Source organism: Leptidea sinapis, chromosome 11, assembly GCF_905404315.1.
Source record: "Leptidea sinapis chromosome 11, ilLepSina1.1, whole genome shotgun sequence".
Taxonomy (NCBI): domain Eukaryota; kingdom Metazoa; phylum Arthropoda; class Insecta; order Lepidoptera; family Pieridae; genus Leptidea; species Leptidea sinapis.
The window spans coordinates 3,978,214-3,998,261 of NC_066275.1; the positions used below are offsets into that span (position 1 = coordinate 3,978,214).

Sequence of the window (20,048 nt, forward strand, 5' to 3'; positions counted from 1 at the left end):
CTTCCAATAGGATGATAAAATATTACTCAGCCATTAAAAAGTAATTGGTGCTTAAATACTTATAAGAATTTATAATGAAACTTACTGATTATATCCCATCAGGTATTTTAGTTTTGTGTATTTAATGTATCTTCTTCATAAGAATGGATAAATAGTGACTGTATGAAAACACTTATGTGACTGACTGCTGTAGGCAACTCTCAGCTAGGAAAATTGTACACTAATGTTTTAAACATAACAGTTCTATTATAATGGCAATAGTCTTGATTCACTATAATTATTATTTTTATTTGTATGAAAGATAGTTGAGCAATAATTTTAACATGTTCTGGGACACTTTGACATTTTCCAAATGTACTTTTATATTTTTTTTATTGAATTAGGCTTTAAATCTACCATTAATCCATAATTCGAGACTAGCAGTCTTGTGCCAGTATTTGGCGAGTCAACATCTGAGGATGCCTCATGTAACACATGTCAAATTGATTAAAGACAAATCTTAGAGGAATTTACACTCAACATTACTCATGACATTTGGATAAATGTACTTTTTGCACAATAAAATACATAAAAATGAATATTTATATTTCTTGTTGAATCCCTACCACTAGCGATATAGCTATATTGTGTGTTTTCAACTTAACACCCCCAGTGAAAAACTGGGAGTGTTTCAAAAGTTCACATTCCACCACTGCTCCACACCACAAACTTTAATATCACCCTTACGAAACTAGATGTGTGGAGAAACGCCACAGTGTAATTTTCAAGGTTCTTCCATGAACAATCAAACTGAATAGACTCCTTGAACCATGTTACACTACAACATAAAACACCCATTTTAAGTGTTCTAGATAATATGAGTGTCAGTGATCACCATCAGTCGACCTATATTCCTTATTACTTACTTGCTTATATTCTTATTCCTTAAAAAATCTCCACATTAATATTAAAACCATGATTGCTGTATAAATGTATTGAACATACATTCTAATTAACTCTTATCAGTAAAAACAATTAAAAATGATTGTATTTGTGTTGAGCTGCTGTTGATATTTCTTGCTATTGCTTTCTTTTTAGTCTAGCTGTGATAAGCTTCGAATTAGTCAAGTTGTTGATCAAAGTTTGGTATCCTATTTTTAACGGCTAGTGTTCTGTCAGTTAGTATTTCTTGTTGGCACACCATATGAAGGTGTGTCTTCTACAGTAATGATGGGAAGTAATCGAAAGAACTTCTTGAGTACTGTCTCCTGAACACAATGCCCTTTTTTTCATGCTAAGAAATGAAGAGACCTGATGGAAAGTGAAACATTATTTGCAGTGCCAGTCAGACCCCAAAAATCTAAGTTGTGCCAAGTGATTTTCACAAAAGGAAGGAAAGAAAATAGGGTACTTTTTTATTTATTTCTGATTTTTTTTTAAATTTAACAAAGTGGTACTAATACGAATTTAGGCTGACGAAGTAACAGACACTTGCAGACTAGGTACGTAATTAAACTACCATATTCATGATTTAACATCAATTTTCATGAAGTACATGCTCTCAAGTTGACATACAGATTTGATACACTTACAGAGTTGATATTTCTAGGCTATAGAGTTATAAAATAATATAAATAGATTTAATAGGTAATCTCCTGTTTTAAATAGGTACTCTATGTAAATAGTAATGTCAAAATAGTACGTCCACTTACGAGTAGTGAAGGCAGTGATCACTTTCTATCAGGTGACTCATTCATATCTCTTCCAGATACATCCATACAGATTCTTCCTCTATCACATTAATAAATATTTTGTGTGTTCTTTTAAAAGCCTTATTTTTGGGTTCCTTTTTATGAATGGTGTTTACACAAAGTTTTTCAAATGGTTGGCATTATGTCCTCGCTATGGAATTGTTGGAAAAAAGCTGACACAGCAGATTTGTTTACATCTTGACTGAGCTGTAGCTTATTCAACTCGTTTGGCGGAGAGTGAGTGTCAAAATTGTTCACAAGATATTCTATTACATATATTGTGGGCTTCTGGTGCACTTCTTAGCTCAATCGAGTGTAAATATTTGGAGAACATATCACTTATAGTAGTTCCTGATTCACTAGAGTTATTTACATAGTACATGGTAGATAGAGGAGTGTGTGACTTACTTTTATTGCTTACAACCAGAATGAATGTAGGAAATTTGCAATACCTGAGATATAATTTTGAAACCAAATAGTTATGATGTTGGACAACACAGTTATTGTGTGTGTTATACCATTCCTACCACAGGCAATGTGCAGAAGAGCTGCTTTATCTGATTCCTGCCAACTCAATCAAAAATTACACTAAACGCTACCTATCAAAATACCGTCATCATCTGAATGTGTGTCTCATTTTTCAACAGTGCGCCTCTCAAAGATTTTACTCTGCGTACATTCGAACTTCCTTCAACATGGCATTCTAGTTTACTCTCATATTAAATAAAATGTACAATGGTCCTTTATTGTACTACTCGATAGACCCGTGAGTCCGATATACTATAGCCCTCATATGACGCATTTTATTGCCGCGCAATCCGCACTAATCCTAATAATTACAATTTTGTTTATAAATGCGTTCATATAACGTTCCTAGTCTTTTAATAAGTATGGAGTGTTTTATTGTTTAATTTCAAATTTAATTTAATTTAAGAATTGTTTTATTTTTTGTGTGTTTTTTGGCTGCAAATAAAATATTTTATTATTATTATATTATTAAATGAATTGCTGCCACTAAAGCTTTCATAATGTAAATCTACTTGACTTTGTTTGTTACTTTAAATGTCCTTTATGTAACTTTATTACAATAATTTCCTCTTATTAATTTTAAATGAGTCTTGGCACTTTTAAAAGATATGTATTTTTAAAATATTATTATATTAACTAGATTACACATACTAGCTAATAAGCCTGTAATTAATCTTATTTGTAATAAAGAATATTTGAGATTGCCTCGCAGGCAACTAATATTCGACATTAGTGTAGTTTAATGTTTGCTTGAAAAAATCAAACAATCAGTGGTATTGATTGCTTTAAATCACAATATATAGTAACACTTCTCTGCACCACTTCTCGAATATGCGAATTCTTAAAATTATATTACGGCTCTTACAGATAATGTCATAATATGAAACGCGTAGGTACTGTCGTCGACAATTAAGCATTTATTACAAATCGCTGACATAATTGTTTTTATCGTGTTTTGCAACTAATAAACTATAATTATGTATGTACTGATAATTTAAAATACGTGTTTTTTTTTTCTTTGTTACATGTTGCAAAATACCAAAAACTTTGGTCGACGTGCTTCATAGTCCTATGAAAATTATATGGATTTACTTTCTAGCACGGATTTTCATTAGTCGATCACGTTCATCTATCAAAAATGTCGGCAACGATTTATTGATACGAGATGATCAGTTTCTTTGTGTATGTTCCATAATAAACCACATCGTTAAATTTTCTGACGGGTTAAAAGTAGTATTTGTGGATACGAAAGTGAGTTCACGGCGTCAGTGTTGATAAAGACTGGTAGCCCGACTAATCAATCATTGACGTCGCGAGATAGTCGAAACTAGACGAGCGGCGAAAGTAAATCTAAATATATACCAGTTACCATCGGCAACTTACACGCGAGTGTAACACGTTACACGATTAATACGGATTCCGTCAGCTCGATCACAGCAGCGATAAATCTTCACTTAACAAAACCTGAGACTACCAGTTCCAACCAATTGCATAGCATCCTTCAAGAACATAAGCTGTAGAACATCCACTCAAAAGAGTAAGCATTCCTTCTCAGGCCGATTGTTAAACTGTACCTTCGGTCACATATTTTACCAGAGGGAGGCTCCTTTGCACAGAATGCCGGCTAGATTATGAGTACCACAACGGCGCCTATTTCTGCCGTGAAGCACTAATGTGAAAACGTTATTGTGTTTCGGTCTCAAGGGCGCCGTAGCTAGTGAAATTACTGGGCAAATGAGACTTAACATCTTATGTCTCAAGGTGACGAGCGCAATTGTAGTGTCGCTCAGAATTTTTGGGTTTTTCAAGAATCCTGAGCGGCATTGCATAGTAATGGGCAAGGCGTATCAATTACCATCAACTGTACGTCCTGCTCGTCTCGTCCCTTATTTTCATAAAATAAAAATCAAATTGAATCATAGTACACTGGGCTGTGGATAGTATTTTCTTAAACCATCTAACAACCTATAAGGCTATATCTATCGAATCCGCAAACAATTTGGCTTAATTGGAGAATTTTATTGTTACAAAGAACACAAATGCTCTACAAATTGATTCAAAATTATGAAATATACACCCATGACACTTAAAAACAGCGTCAATTGTCCCGAGGTCCTCCAACATTAGTTTTGTCCAGCACAGCCGCAAGTGTTGCAGCGAGGCACGAGGTCCGCCGAGAGTGTTATGTCACCGCGACCGCCGGCCGGGTCAGTGTCCTCTCCTTTCTCGTCTACCCCACAAACCTCATTACCCCTCCCCTCCCCCCGATCCCTGCCGCTATGATTGATCGATGCCCATTTTTCTCAATCATGATTTATTAAAATCTTTTGCTAATTTACAAACGCTTGCAAAATAGACTTGGATGATTCCAAATTATATTATGAAATATTATTTTACGTATGGATGAATATGGTTGCCGGTTGGTTTTTTCGTTAGTATAGTAAAATATTGTATAGTTTATACCGTTGACTATACTGTCGTAATAGATATATATAAGCTGCCTCTCTTACCTCTCTTCTGTTGCAATTGATTACGGATAGCGGCGCCCACAATCCATCAGGGGAAAAATCTCCATTAAAATGTCTTATTTAGGTACCGTAATCAAGTATTGTGATTTACCTATTATTCTTTAGAGGTTATTTATTGTTAGTTTAAAAAAAGTCTAAATGGGCATTATGAAAACAATTAACGAGGCTTAAAAGCCTATTATCTTTCTTAAAGCGAAAATTCGATAATTCGAAGTCCCAAGAATGTATACGAATAAATGGAGATTGTATTGGGCTGCGCTTACAAAGGAGTTTTATTTATTAAATTCCTGCCCCGAAATCGCTAACAGATTTGATTGGAAAAAATTGAATTTTTTGCCAAACAACATCTGTAGTGTCTTACAAGTACTAGATCAACTCGTGGAATTTCCTGCATAAATAACATGTTAATTTGCTGGGACACTTATCCAATGTCAAATGACCTTTAAACGACTATAATAGGATGACGTACTTGTTCGTCATGAGAATGTGATATGTTCCGCACGAGCGGCCCAGGTATTGTCTCCTCAGTTTTAATTGGGTTGTATTAATGTTTCAAAATACCAATGTATTCTAATACAAAAAGTAAAAACTGTACGACAATCACTAATTAAAGTATTTAATGTGATAAAAATGCAGAATTACTCAGATTTTTTTCCAACCACTATCTTAAAATAGTTTTATGTAGAATATTTATTTTTTTACTATTCATCATTAGAGACTTAGAGCATCAAAAAATGCATGAAAATATGCAAGTAACATAGCTAAAATATGCACGAAAATCCATAACAAGGGCCAAAATATTCATACTTATTAAAAATTAAACAGGAAAAAATAAAAAGGCATATTTTTATTTTATTTTATAAAGACTTGTACTGACAATCGTATTTGTGAAAAAAACTATTACAAGATATACCTACTAGGTAACAATGAAATTTAAGATATACCTTTAAAAATATGTACTTCTAAGTACTGTTCTAAATGTTCTGTAGACAAATCGTGTCTACGATCGCTTAGTAAATTTTTGTAAGCGGAAAAGGAGCGTTCAACGTCGACTGAGGTTACTAGGCGGAATTTAAATTTGGGTGCCATGTTCGGGCTTACTATGAAAAGCATCGAACGATGAGCGAGATCGAGCGTAAAAATGGATATTTTTTTTTTCTAAAATATGCGACTACCGCTGAAAAGGTAGGTAGGTACTAAATATGCAAAAGCATAAGCAATATGCATTTGCATATAATTCGGTCTCTATTCATCATAGTTACCTTATATATGTAAACCTACATTTTAAAGTCGGTATTTTTTTTATTATACTCTCATATTCAAAAAAATCTTTATTCACTGTAAAACTTTATAAGTTATTTAGTGCAAGTCAAGATGAAGTACAAAAGTTAATATAACATTCAAATGAGTAGAACAATATTCATGAACAATAAGTTTAGAAACTATCTTTATATTTCAAATAATCTTTCACATTATAATAGGCACATTTATACCTCACACATCTTTCACATTATATATACATTAAAATTTTATCATTGGTAATATTTTAATATAATTTGGGAGGTTATTGTAAAATCTGGGTGTAAAATATAACACAATCCACTTTTAAAGATTAAGCAAAATTACGGAGCCTAGTAGAAGGAATTGCGAGTTTGTTTGTTTCGAGTATTGACATTATGTACTATTCTTTTTAAATTGCCTACTATGTTTATTAGCGTACAGGAGATTCTCGTATATGTACTGGCAGTGTACTTATATTAATTTCACTGAGCTTTTCTCTCAACGAATCCTTTGAACGCATTTTATAGACTGCTCGAATTGCCCTTTTCTGCAGCACAAATGTGTTGTCAATATCTGCAACCCTACCCCACAATATAATTCCGTAGAACAGGACACTATGAAAGTAGCTGAAATATACAAGTCTAGCCGTTTCAACATCTGTTAGCTATCAAATTTTTTTTTATCGCAAATACCGCAGAGCTTATTCTATTAGATAAGTTTTTTATGTGAGCGCCCCATTGTAGCTTAAAGTCTATAAGTATCCTAAAATCTCTTTACCTACCTACGAACATAAACCTCACAGTTGAAATGATACATTCTGTATGCAATTGCTTCATTTGCTGTTGATTATATGATTAACTAGGTGACCCGACGGACGCTGTTATATCAATAGAAAAAAAATATTCCTAAATATTCGTGAATAATGTAGGTAGTCTAAAGCCATCGGAAATTAATTATATTATAATATGTAGTAATAAACTGATAAGGATTAATATTCTATTCATGTAAACTGCTTTTACATTACCGCTTTATATGTTATTGCAAATTTTTAAAGTATTAAAATGGATGTAGTATGTTTATCCTTAAGAGATAGACATATGCCATCGTAGACTTTTCTGTAGAACTATGTAAGATACACAATTCCACCTTACATTGCTTTATTAAATAACTCAATTGGTTTAGACTGCGTTTTCGTTGAAAGTTCCCGAAGGCTTTTTTTTCCGACACCTCCAACAAATATCGTTAATGTATACAAAATTTATACATAACCTAAACAAATTATATATCTTAAAACATTTCTAGAGAATCACGCTATTCATTGGTGAAAACAGCTCGACAATCGCAGTGCAGTAGTTTTTGAGTTTATCGCGAACAGACAGACGGAGTACTTTGTTTTATACTATTATGTAGTGATAAAATTAATAGAAAATCGTAACATTATTATATTAGTTATATTAGGATACAACACTAGATTTTAACCAATAAAAGACCAGTCAATGTAGAATAGTCATAAATAAATACTAACAAATTTGTTTCATATGAAACTTTTGCCTTAAATTATGGACTTTTCTACTAACAGAAAAAAATACTACGTGCAGTTTATTTTTAATAGTGTATAAATGTATGAATCTTACGGGTAGCGAGGGCGTTATTAGCACGGGGCGAGAACAGGAACCGGCAGTGGGCACGCGCGGTGAAGTTTTTTCGTAGTCTTACTATCATTTATTTTCTATTTGGTCAATCAATGGTATCTGATAATCCTGTTATTTTAGTTATTTTTAAAATACTTGTGCGTATTTGCTGAAACCTAGGCATTTTTCACATGCAAATCGGGTCATTCGTTTTTCGAAAAATCGCGGACATCCATCATTTCAAAACATACGGGTTGAATACAGAACTTTTTTGAAGCCGTTTCAAAATAATGTGAGAGACTTTAATATTTAATTATATTTAAAATCTAAATCCTAACGTAATTACTAACCGTGGGCAGACGTGGTCGCTAACTATGGGCCTTATGAGAAAGCTCATGGTCGCTCAGAGGACAATGGAGAAGGCTATGCTCGGAATTTCCCTGCGAGATCGAATCAGAAATGAGGAGATTCGTAGGAGAACCAAAGTTACCGACATAGCCCAAATGATTGCGAAACTGAAGTGGCAGTGGGCAGGGCACATAGTTTGACGGACAGATGGCCGTTGGGGTAGTAAAGTTCTCGAATGGCGACCACGTACTCCGGTACACAGACAGTTGGTTGGTCCCCACAAGATGGACCGACGAACTGTTCAAGATCGCTGGAATACAATGGATGAGGGTAGCGCAGGACCCATCGTCGTGGAAATCTATGGGGGTGGCCTTTGTCCAGCAGATGAATTGCTAACCTATAACGCTCTATCGATAAATGTTGATCCGTGATTCTGTGCAGGTCAAATGTCTTGTCTATATCTAACGTATTGATGATTAAGCATTATTGCATGATAGTCATGCGCATTATATGTAATGCATTATAAATTATATTTCCTAGAATTGGAAAACCTACTGTCTACATATATTACTGTTTGAAACAGTCTTTGATTGAATAAAGACTTGATTGGTACACTACTACGCTTGGAAATGTGTTCTAATTTTTTTGCAATAGACCAAGTCAATGTCATGTTATAAAAATTCAGTGTTTTTACTTTTCCATCGTTGTTTTCAACTGTCATTTAGTCTGACTCTTGGGATATAAGCGAAGATCCTGACTTCTTCACTACTTAGGAGTTCAATAACTTTTTTTTTATGGAATAAGAGGACAAACGAGCGCACGGGTCACCTGGTGTTAAGTGATCACCGCCGCTCACAATCAAGGAAGGAGTACGTACGGTAGCGCACTGTAGAGGAAGGTCCTAAACATCCAGAAGTGGTCTGTCGTGCGAAGGTAGAATTCGGCGGCAAGAATCAGGTTTAACAGCTCTTCGGAACACTCCCCGTGATAAATGCGGTAGCGAATGATGACAACGAAGCGACATCTCTACGCAACGCCATGTGATCCAGCCGTTCACAGAGCACTTGGTCTCCGACAATTCGAGCTGCTCTACGTTGCACGCGGTCAAATGGGTCGAGCTGATACTGGGGTGCGCCAGACCAGAGATGACTTCAATACTCCATGTGTGGCTGGACCTGCGCTTTGTAGAGCGTTAGAATGTGGGCCGGCGAAGCCAATTTAGCTTTGCCCTTCAGATGGCCACGGAATTGGCAATCGGTCGAGATTTCGAGACCCAGTATTCCGATACTAGGCGAGGCTTTAAGGGAAGTGTTGTCGAAGAGCGGTGATACGGCAAATGGGGTTTTTTTTGTGGTAAACGCGCAAACTTAAGTCTTCTGGGGGTTAAATTGGACAAGGTTCCATTTACCCCATTCCGTGATCTTCCCAAGAGAGGACTCGATAGAAGACACAAGTTTCTCCCGGCACTGGTCAACGATTTCCCGAGAAACCTGCATGGCCCGTGTATACGGCATCACCAGTGCTGTCGTCTGCATAGCAATTTATGTTGGAGGTGTCCAACATATCATTGATATGCAGAAGAAACAGCGTGGGAGATAGCACACAGCCTTGGGGCACTCCAGCGTTCACGGGCTTCGGGTTCGGTTTTGTTTTTAATACATAAAAATATAGAAGCAACAGTATCGCGAGGGCTTTTATTGATATTCATTAGGTTAATTATAATTGTTACTTCTGTTTGCACGCTATATATTGTTATAAATTAAACGATTACTTTGTTACAAGTTTTGGTAAATTGATCTAACTCAAGTTGTCAACTTATAACTAATCAAACTTATCGAAATTAGTCCATCGCTTGCAACTGTCGCATACGTACCGATTTGTTTCATTGCGAAGCGGTACTTGTATCCAGGCGTCTCACACGAAATCAGTTGTACGAGCTTGGTTTTCTCATGCTTCAACATGATTAAGTGAAAAATATTATGATTTGTATTTTATTTTAAATATGCTGTGCTGTATATGGCTCCATGTCATAACATTATAGAAAGTGTTTGAGTCAACTCTTGCATTTACAAGACTAGTCGTCGAGACAGTGTAGTATATAGCGATACTTACTTTATTGAATTGTTGTCTTTTTGTCCGTATGTCAGTTTGTATGTATGTCCGGGAAAATATCTAAAAACTACCTACTGTTTAATTAAAATTTTGCAATAATATCAATAAAAGTTCGGGAAAATATATTATAGGCTACATATCACGATAGATACAGGCATAGGCGACCGACGTCGCAGTCCTAGTACGCACTGCGGTAATAAGGTGATTAAGCGGTGCCTAGGACGACTGAATTTTCTCAAAATTGATTCCTTTAGAATTCTTTTTGATGTCATTTCTAATATACTAGCTACTACTACCGCTTCGGAAACAAATGGCGCTCTGAGAGAGAAACGGCGCAAGAAACTCCCAGCATTCTATTTTGAGCTCTTTTCAATAAACATATACAAATTGTAGTCATTTCTATCACTATAAAATAATCATAATCTAGTCCCAGGCTGTCCGATTCAGCTGTGGAGTTATAGGATTTACGACTGAGCCATTTTTTTTTATAAAACATTTAAATTTCTTTATAGATGAATGCCTGATCAGTGGCTGGGACTTTATTATAAAAGTGTATACATTTACCTACCCTTAAAGCTATTATGTATCTTATATTCGCTTGCCTTATCTATCTTGCCGTATCTTCGTTCTTCTCTCTCGCACACTTTATTTTTCTATACGCTATTATATTGTAAGTCTATGCTTCCAGCCTTATGCTTGCGTTTAAATTTAAAATGTAACAACTTAGGCAGATTCGTAGACCCTACATATTGACGACGCAGGATCTTATCATGCGCTACTATTTAGTATTACCATTTATAACCTTTTATCATTTATTTAAAGGTAATAAATAGTATTACTATAGACTATGACAGCTGTAAAAACTTCGAAGTTGTGTTAACCTCTATTTTGTGCAATTCACGCACACACACAATATGGTGTCATCATACAAATCGCGAGTGTAAGACGTAGCTTGTCACGCACACTAAATTAATATTGCTGGCCTGTTTTTACAAGCTTTTTATTAGCTTCACCTTTATATATGTTTGTTTGTAACCAACTCATTTGGCGCGATTTTGACCCACTGTAAACGACCAGATTTTGTTCAAACTTCGTAGATTTATCTAGAAGCGATGACAATACATTAATTTGATTAAATTATTCCATTTTTCAATTTGCAAAATAAGTTTTTTGTTAATATAATTTTTTCTTCTATCGTCGACAAGGCAGAAATTGATGTTAATTTTAAATTGCCACCATTATCTTTTCAACCAAAGCGTGTTTTTTAGTTTTTTAAACTTATTTTTATTATTATTGGTTCTCTAACAGAAAGAGACTATCTAGACGTATAAATTATATAATTTACATTTATGATTTAATTACATAGCTCGATGGTTGGAAATTCGTCTGCTCTCGATTGGACATTATGACTTACCGTAATTTGCAATCACGTTCGGTTCAATGACTTTCATCGTATTAGTTTTAGCTCCGTCTGTTATTAAATCGGTCGAATAGATTGTAATGATTATTGCCACATTGATTGGAAATGAACGCGATTGTCAATACAAGTTCCGTAGTCAACATTGCCTCGTTTTGTTTATTTCATGAATCGAAATTGACTTGAAATGTTAATATGATTTTAATTGGCTACCGGTCGGTTTGATGTTTCTTACGTATAAAATTGAAATTCCTCCTCGTTGGTTGGTATACACTATTTAACGTAGTTTAAGTACACATCGGTCTTTAAGGTATTAAAATAATCCCAAACTGGCTGTTAATCTCTTCATCATAATCTTTTGTTAATTTAAAATAAAATTCGTGTTTTTAAACTTTTCAATCTTTTATCCCTGAAAACGCTGACTTGGCGATTCTTTCGATGATTGTAGAGTCAGAACAGAGTTCTTTACAATCTTAAGTCTATTAGAAATTGGTAAAGGAAATAAATAAAGAAAGAAAAAACATCTATATCAACACACACACAAATAATAAAATGAAGCAACATAAAAATATACAAATATAAAAACGTGTGGTGTTAAAAAAAGTAGCCACTCAGCATGTGTTTCAACACAACTGTGTTGCAACGCTGATCTTCTGTGACCCCCGCGTGACACATGAACCTCAAGGAATATAAGAATATCTAGATTTAATACTTCTACCAGGATTCTAGAATATTCACGGCAAGCCGAACCTACATACGTGGATACCGCTCGGGACGTTGCAGTGCAGGGACGCAATCGATAGCGACGCATGCGTGCTCACCCGCGCTAGATACAATCGCAGCTTATCCTGCGAACTCTTTAAGGCCCGTGAATTGACATTTGTTTGGATTATAATATTGCTGCGGCATGCTCAAATTTAAAGGACTTAAGGCCAGCATCACATTTCATTCATACAATAAAGCACGGTTGCGAAAATTGTCACATTATTTTAACAATATGTCCCGTGTGATAATTTTTAAATGGGAAGCCGGATAAAACTTTAATAGATTTAAACGAATTATGTATTTTTACATAATTCGTATTTTTTGATTATCTTAAAAGAGAGTTACGTTTTTGACTTTGAGAAAATTACGGTTTACTTTACTGCAATAGACTTTTGACTGAATGAATGACTTTGAACCTAAATTGGATGTCTGTTTGAAGTTGAATTAAATAGATCGGTCCTCGAAAAACAATACTAGTGGAGAGATTATTATGAAAACGAAGAATGACATTATAATAGGTCCTTTGTCGATATGAAACAAGCGGAAGTTGACGTCCATGATGAAATAAGCCGGATGTTGCGTTATGATGGCCATCGCGTGTGTGCGAGAATATCGAGAGATCCTAATTCATTGCCATCTTTTAAATAGTTAAGTATTATTTCTTCTTCTAAATACTTTGAACCGTGTGTCGTAACTGGCGCGCCATGGCTTTAGCTACAGTACATATTTCAGTATTTCACATGTTCTTATTTCATAAAATCAAGTGCAAAACCAACGCTACCTCCATTGTACTGCAGTCTTCTGAGAAGCAGGCTTGAAGGTATCGCTCACAGGTCAACTCTCAGGTCGCCTGTAGACATTTCGCATTCCATCAGAAGTGTAAAGTGAGAATCAAGACTCATCTGTGAACAAGATTCTTGACCATTCTTCTTCATCACATTGTATGTTTTCATGGGCATACCTATCACACTCTTGCTTGCTCGATGCTCTAGGGCCACTTGCTGGTCTTCGGGGCTTCAGCAAGTCTCCTTCTCACTGTACTGTCACTAATGTAGTCATATGGGTCTGAAGCAGCTGTTGCTGGACTACGACAACTGCATTGAGATGGTGATTTCTAAAGACAGTTTAAACAATATAATCTTCTCGGAGCACACCTTGGTCTGCCATTACAAGGCTTCCTCCGATGTTTTCCATTCTTTTCGTGCCTTTGTTTCACCTTCTGGACCGTTACTAACGTCACACGCACCATTCTTGCAGTACGATGCATACAGATGCCTAGTTCCAGAAAAGCCATTATCCTAGCATATACTTAATTACTTAAACGAGGCATGATAAATAAAGTTTATGTGCCGCTGTCTGGCTTATCTTTTTTAACAAGATTCATCGATCAAGAAAAAACTTGAAGCCAAAAATCCGAAACATAAAAATTTATGGTTCGAAAAGTATTTTTTTTATTAGAGATTTCTCCAGCCATTTTTTAAAAGAAGGTTACCGACTATGAAGTTTTTGTGTACAAAATTAACCTCTTTTTTTCTAGTCCTTTTTGTATCCCAAGTATGTATTTATTTATTTTACTTTAATTAAAACTGTCAAAACCAATTACATTAAATAAAGACAATTAATTATTAATTCAGACATTCATCTCGCTCACAGTACTTCAGGCATTCTGACATTATCCCCATTCATCCGCGAACAAGTCACACTCACGGGTTTGCGTTTAGAAGAGTACATCTTGTGCACTATTCAGTATAAAAATAGTGCAATACTTAGTTTTACAGGCCTAGGTATATAGTACGTATATTTGATCAAAGTAACCAGTTACCGTTACGTACACGATTACTGTTATCTTATCTGAAACTGTCGTAGTGAAATATTTTTGGACGTTTGCTACCTGATATTTAAATTTGCATTATACAATCATGTGTTATTCATGTGCGTTCGTAATGCCCGAACATAAACAAGAGGTCTTTTTACATTCATTATCATATCAAAACTACCGACAATGTTATCTTAGTCTACTTATTTTTGCTGCTGTTTCTTCATATCACAATCGTTTATATACATATCAGACTCAGTATTTTGACTTGCAAAATTTAGACCGTTTTCGTGTGTGCTATGGACACAGTTATGGACAATTTATATCAATTGCATTCTGCATCTTTTACCGCATTTATCACGGGGAGTGCTCAGATGAGCTTTTCGGGTTGCAGCGGCCGAATTCCACCACCGGACATTACGTGCAAAATACGACACGCATCACAATCACGTTGACGTCTGGCATTCCATAACCGCGCGTTTTGCAATAAATTTCTTGCCTCGCACAGCCACTTTGTGGGATCAATTACCGGCTGCGGTTTTCCCGAACAGATACGACTTAAGGACCTTCAAGAAAAATCATACTCCCACATTAAGGGCCGGCAAATGGCAATGCATTTTTTGACATCTGTTATTGCGTATGTTCATGGGCGGTTGCCTCATCTCTCCCCATCCCGTGAGCCTCTTGCCTGTTTGCCCATTCTTATATATACAAAAAAAAACAGTTGATGACTGGGTAGTGCGGATGGCCACTTATGGTGGTTGATCTGTTTCTCATAAACCGCATTAGCTAGACAGGTAAAACTTGACAGCAAATGTATTTCTTTTGCCGCTTTAACAACAAATAGTTTAAACTAAACGAGTGTGAGCAACGGTGATCACTTAACATCCGATGACTTAACGACCATTTTATGATGTAAGAGAATCTATGGGATCTCATGTTTAAAAGAGGCAAATGAAATATCTGCACATCTCCGATATATGTTGATATAACACACAGTTATCAACAGAGTGATTGTGCGTTACATGGTCGCCGCCCGCCACTATCAACGTTGTTGCGGCCGCTTCACGCGACTTCACGTGAACACGCCATTTTTATTACGATTGTATCACATAAAAATGCTGATAGACGGTAGCTTAGTTCACGTGTTTTGAATCAAAATACAGTGGTCAGAGCGCAGTTAGACACGGCCAATTCTGTATTTAAGCGTCGTCCTAAATTGGCGATCTGAAATTTATATTTTAATTCATTATCTGCGATCTATGCAAAGATTTGGTGATCTCTTTTTTATCAGACCGTCTCTCGGAACACGGACTGATATTTAAATGAGACAGATAAGAGTTTTCCTATTGTTGGATATGGGAATTAATGTTAATTTTGAAAATTGAGATTCAGGGTCGATTAAAGGTTGTCAACATATTATATGGGTTCTAAATAATATTAAATTAGAAAAGGGCTATTGAACGTTGCCCTATATGTATTTCTTTTTTATTTCAATCTTGTTCAAAGTTAAAATAACAGGACCCAAATGCTCAACCCCTTAAGACTTACTGTAAATATATGATTTGAGAATGCTTTACATATTATGATATACTAATCCATTGCCTATTATTTGTAACATAACACTCAACAGATTTTTGCTTTAAAATAAAAAGAACTGTTAGGTTAAGTAAAGTATGGAAGTACATATAGTTGTCGCGGCTAACTTTAAAATTTATTGCTCGATGCAATACGTCTTTCTTGGCTTCAATCAACATACTTTGTTATAATACGTAGTATCCTGTGTGGGCATGTTGTTGTAAACACTGAGATTGTTGCAAAACAAACGACAAACGGCCGGCGAGAGACACCGCGACATTCCCGCGACACCGACTATATACCGCATGACATAAGAACGCGACAGCTATGTCTTCGCATTTGTAGCTCTTTGTATGGCCAAGTGTCTGGTCAAGAATTTCCGTAACGTGACACTCTCAACTGCTTTACGACGTTGTTTTGAACATTGTCATCGGATGCCGAAAATGTGCACCTTCCGTTGGCTGCTTGTATTTCCGCTTTCAATCCTTCGCTGGAATCACAATCGAGTCCAAAGTGCTCTCCATGAACTGCGAATATTCGTATTCAGGTGATTTTATTGTATTCAGATTGTAACATATTTTAATTTGCGGGATCTGGTACGATGTTGTTTACTATAAGAACTTTATTAGGTCCCACTAAAATTATACTGGGCTAATGAGATGTTATATCTCAAAATGACGAGTGCATTAAGATGTCGCTCAAATTATGGGCTTCTACGGAATCTAAAGCGGCACTGCGTCGTATATGGCGTATCATTAACATCAGTAATTGAAATACGCATACCAAATCCAGACACCTTCTAGAATACTGACCTATCTATGTTTTTTCTAACTGACCAACTGAAATTCTATGTTCAATGCACGCTAACAGCTATCAGCATTAGAAGAAGCTTATAGATATGTCATTTAATCAGACGAACATCATACCAACACCAGTATGTTTTCTATCTCGTGCAATTTTTTATAAATATTAACTATTAAGTGGTTACTCACTAGGGTCGTTTAGCAAGCAATATTGTTTTAACCCGTTTTTTATTAGCTTCACCTTTATGTATGTTTGTTTGTATCCGACTCATTATGGCGCGATTTTGACCCACTTTAAACGGCCAGATTTCGTTGAAACATCGAGGAGCCATTACAGTACATTAATATGATAAAATTATTCTATTTTCAATTTGCAAAATAAGATTTTTGTTAATTTATATATATTTTTCTTCTATCGATAAGGCAGGGATTGGTGTTCATTTTAAATTACAACCATTATTTTTCAACCAAAGCGTGTTTTTTTTAGTTTCTTAAACTATTTTTATTACTATATATTTTACAATGTATTAGCCAATGTAAAATTGTTATCTATAGTACATTAAACTAAAAACTGATTACTAGATCTTTCTAGCAGTGTGTCACAGTCTCTCAATCTCCCACCCTATTGACGTCACAGCGACTAGATAACAGGCCCCGCTCCTGACAGAATAATTAAGCAGCTTGTCTAGATGGAGCTTGAAGGCCCGACATTCACTGATAAATTTTGTTCGAGAGGCCTATTGTGTTAAACTCGCCTTTGTAAAACTATCGAGTGCAAAGTTTTTGTTGAAGTGGCGTGAAGTTGACCTCGCCCCACCTCCCCGGAGGGTTGGCACTTGCCGCAATGCGGTTCACACGTCCAACTTGGAACTGTTCAATGTATTTTATTTTAAACGGAGTTATTTGTTACATTTTAACGTCTAATTAAAATATCTTATTCCGTTAATGGAGCAATTCTTGTATATATAATCTGAATCTCGGAAACAGCTCCAACGATTTTCATGAAATTTAGTATACAGGGTATTTCGGGGGTGATAAATCGATCTAGCTAGGTTTCAATTAAAAAAAAATAGTGTTATCCATGTTTTAATGTGAAACAGCTACAGTAACAGAATACAAAGGTTAATTTCGCCACTATATACAAGACTATAATAGCTCACATGGAACATTGGGTGATCCGGAAAGCAGAAGACCCCGGTCCGAATCCAGTTCCCATTAGTTTTTTTTGTTCAAGTTTTGTACATTCTTAAAAATCGGACGTCCGGATATTAATAATGGTAGGTACTATACGATCCTGTGTTTATTTGGTTATTTTGTTGTATTTTGTTAGTGATGTTATGGGCGTTGCCGTTGTACGATTGTTTGACCTCCTAAGACTTAAGTTAAGTTATAGTATGATACCGGGTTAAAAGCTGACTCAACCAGGGAGATATTTTTGTGTATATGAAGATTTTTTTCTTGAAAGGCTTTGATTTTAGATAGTTAATTTTATATTCTACCACTCGTCTCCACTATTATCTGTTTTCTATTAGACTTGAATTTAGGTATAAATTACTTCAACACAAGGAATTAATAAAAAATAAGAACGTTTATCGTAGATATAAATACAAACGACTCATTTCTCGTTTAATGTGATGTTAGGAAAAAACTTGATATAAATTACGAAATTGCGACAGAGATTTCTATGAAATAAAAGTATCACGAAAAGATAAAAATATATTTATGTGTTACAACGAGTGAGTGGCATTTATTAAATTAGGAAGAATTTATTAGGAGGCGGGAGGCAGGAGGTGCGAGACACGCGCTAATGAAGGAGGCTTCGGTCTAAAGCTCTGTGACGTCACGAGAAGCTCTCGCGATGGTAATTGGATCATATAATAGTTATTTCGATTTGCAATGAGAGACTCGTATTATTAAATATCTGCCTTTTAAGTTTGCTATTATAATATAAATAACTATTAAGTCAAGAACGAGCTCTGTTCATAATACCATTTCGTATAGGAGAGAACATCCACAAGAATATTCGAAAGGTCGAGATTAAAGGTCGGTCAGGCTTCACTGTCTGTGGCAAAACCAGCAAACAGTTTCTTTACCTTTGATGTATTCAATAAGTACTAGAAAACTTGTAAGTGTTGCCGCGTTTGATGCCATTGTAATACAGTTGACAAGTATCTAGCTCAAAATGCTGTTTACGATTATACAGTCACGCTGCCACGAAGCGTTTATATAGTAACTCAGCGACGGCAGCACCTGAAAAGTCGTCTTCATACTAGTATTTTATGAAATTGTGAATAGGTAAATTGGTTGCCACCCAGTTGCGTGAAACGCGCAATCTTTATTGTTCAGCCACTAATGCAGTAGCCGAATACAGAGTTAAGTTAACAAGACACGAGGCGGTGGACATGTGTGCGTAGGCGTGCAGCCAATCACGTGAGCGCTGTCCAAGGTCATTGGTGTAGTTGCAGGGTAGAGACGGGAGTTGAGTGTTGGTCGTAGATTGGGTATGCTACAGTAGAGTACAGACGGAGTGATTAGTGAATGACCGGCGATCGCGATGTGTCTGTAAAGCTATAAATACATGATCGGATTTGGTACCACCGGTCCATTGGACGCGGTCTGGTAGCGGACTATATTGGTTGGTATGTCGCATTGTCCGGACTCCACTGAATACGACGGCGGATCAATTGGTGAGAGGCGCTCACTCACGCCCACCGGACCATAGGTTCGGCCGTACGAAATCCGACCCTGTGTTTAGGCTATTAGATTCGCCTGAGATGTACTACTCATTGTTATCGATGATGCTTTTAGCCAGTCGCTACACTTGAGGCCTCTGGAAAAAAAATTTAACATCGGAGTTATATATTATTATGGAATGTTTATCCTTGTATGTTCCAATAATTCAATAAAAGAGCCTTACCTCAAATGCTCCTGTGATTCCTCTTGTTGTTCACTGTTTACTTGTACTTTCGATTAGTTGCGTGTTTTAACCGGGCTTAATTTTGCTCCATCTATTTTTTACTTATCTCCTAGTTCTATGGAAATTTTCATGGCAATTTGATTTAGCGTGTTGCGTTAAAACGAAAAACTGTACTATTATTTATGTTTGTCGCCCGCGTCCCGCACCGCGCGCGAGCTAATCGTAGCCGCCGGCTGCGTGGTTCCTACACGTGCTGTTATTATGTGGGTTTTTCTGTATTCACTCACCGGAATTTAACAATCAAATTATCCGTACTTGTTGAGCAGTTAAGCTGGAAGCTTTCGTCTACAATATTACTGTATAGCAGTCATGATCATTCGCGTTGTCTTTGTGTAAAAAAAGTTTGCTGCTGTTAGATGACACGACGGAACTAAGTAGGGCCAAAGAAACGTTCTACTTACCAAATGGTAAGTCCACCCTAGGTGGTAGCCGCTGCTCCAGCTACGGCAGCCGTCTTATGTCAAATAAACCTAAAAATAACTATACCCTAATTATTTATAATATTACCTTTATCGTCGTCAAAGAGAGAACGGA

General features: G+C 36.0%; 1 protein-coding gene across 4 annotated transcripts in view; it reads left to right on the forward strand.

Moving 5' to 3' along the window:
* The window catches only part of LOC126966716 (eukaryotic translation initiation factor 5), a 53,044-nt gene that overhangs the window by 962 nt on the left and 32,034 nt on the right, over positions 1–20,048 (forward strand). The gene's annotated exons all lie outside the window — the stretch shown is intronic.